Below are 623 nucleotides of genomic sequence, written 5' to 3'. Positions count from 1 at the left end.
TTTACTGCATGCTTTTGCTTTCTTTCTTTATTTGATGATTATCTTTCCCACTTTAATACCCATCAATACATTTAAGATTTAATTTGCAATGATTTGTTTAAGTACTTTTCATGCAAGTGGTATTAAAAGAAGAAAAAAAATTTTATTTCCATGAAACATTTCATTTTACCTTTTAATAAAATGCCCTAAATTTCTCTCGCGGATGAATTTAATTTCTCTCTCTCCCCTTTTCTCTCTTTTATGTTGTTTTTTTCTTCGGGCTTCGGAAATCTCCCATTTTGGGATCCCCTAAAATTCGCGGGTATAAATACCTCACGAATCCCAACCATCGACTCAGTCCGGGATCAGCAGCTGAATCAAGATGAAGCTTCACTTTCTTCTCGGTATTCTGTAAGCACTCTTCCTCAATAATACCCAAAATAAAAGATAACGCTATTGAAATATATATATTTTTTTTTTTTTTTACTGATATTACATCACTAAATCAAAAGGAAAAGGAGAAAAAAGTTATTTTACACTACAGATTGTCGACGGTAATCAGTTTGGGGGAAAGCGAAAAATGGGCTGAGCAGTCGGACAGGTTAGCGACTTTAGACTTCTTGTTTTAGGCCTATTTACCCTAG

At 33.9% G+C, this 623-nt stretch overlaps 1 long non-coding RNA gene across 1 annotated transcript in view; it reads left to right on the top strand.

Annotated features, from left to right (window-relative positions):
• The first annotated feature begins 326 nt into the window (after positions 1-326).
• Positions 327-623, top strand: part of LOC119588022 — a 1,282-nt gene continuing 985 nt past the window's right edge. Inside the window, exons 1-2 of the long non-coding RNA XR_005230054.1 lie at positions 327-390; positions 524-580. This is a non-coding gene — a long non-coding RNA (uncharacterized LOC119588022). The remainder of the gene's footprint in view (positions 391-523; positions 581-623) is intronic.

The sequence above is a fragment of the Penaeus monodon genome, chromosome 23, assembly GCF_015228065.2.
Source record: "Penaeus monodon isolate SGIC_2016 chromosome 23, NSTDA_Pmon_1, whole genome shotgun sequence".
Lineage (NCBI taxonomy): Eukaryota > Metazoa > Arthropoda > Malacostraca > Decapoda > Penaeidae > Penaeus > Penaeus monodon.
This window is presented reverse-complemented; position numbering and strand designations above follow the sequence as displayed.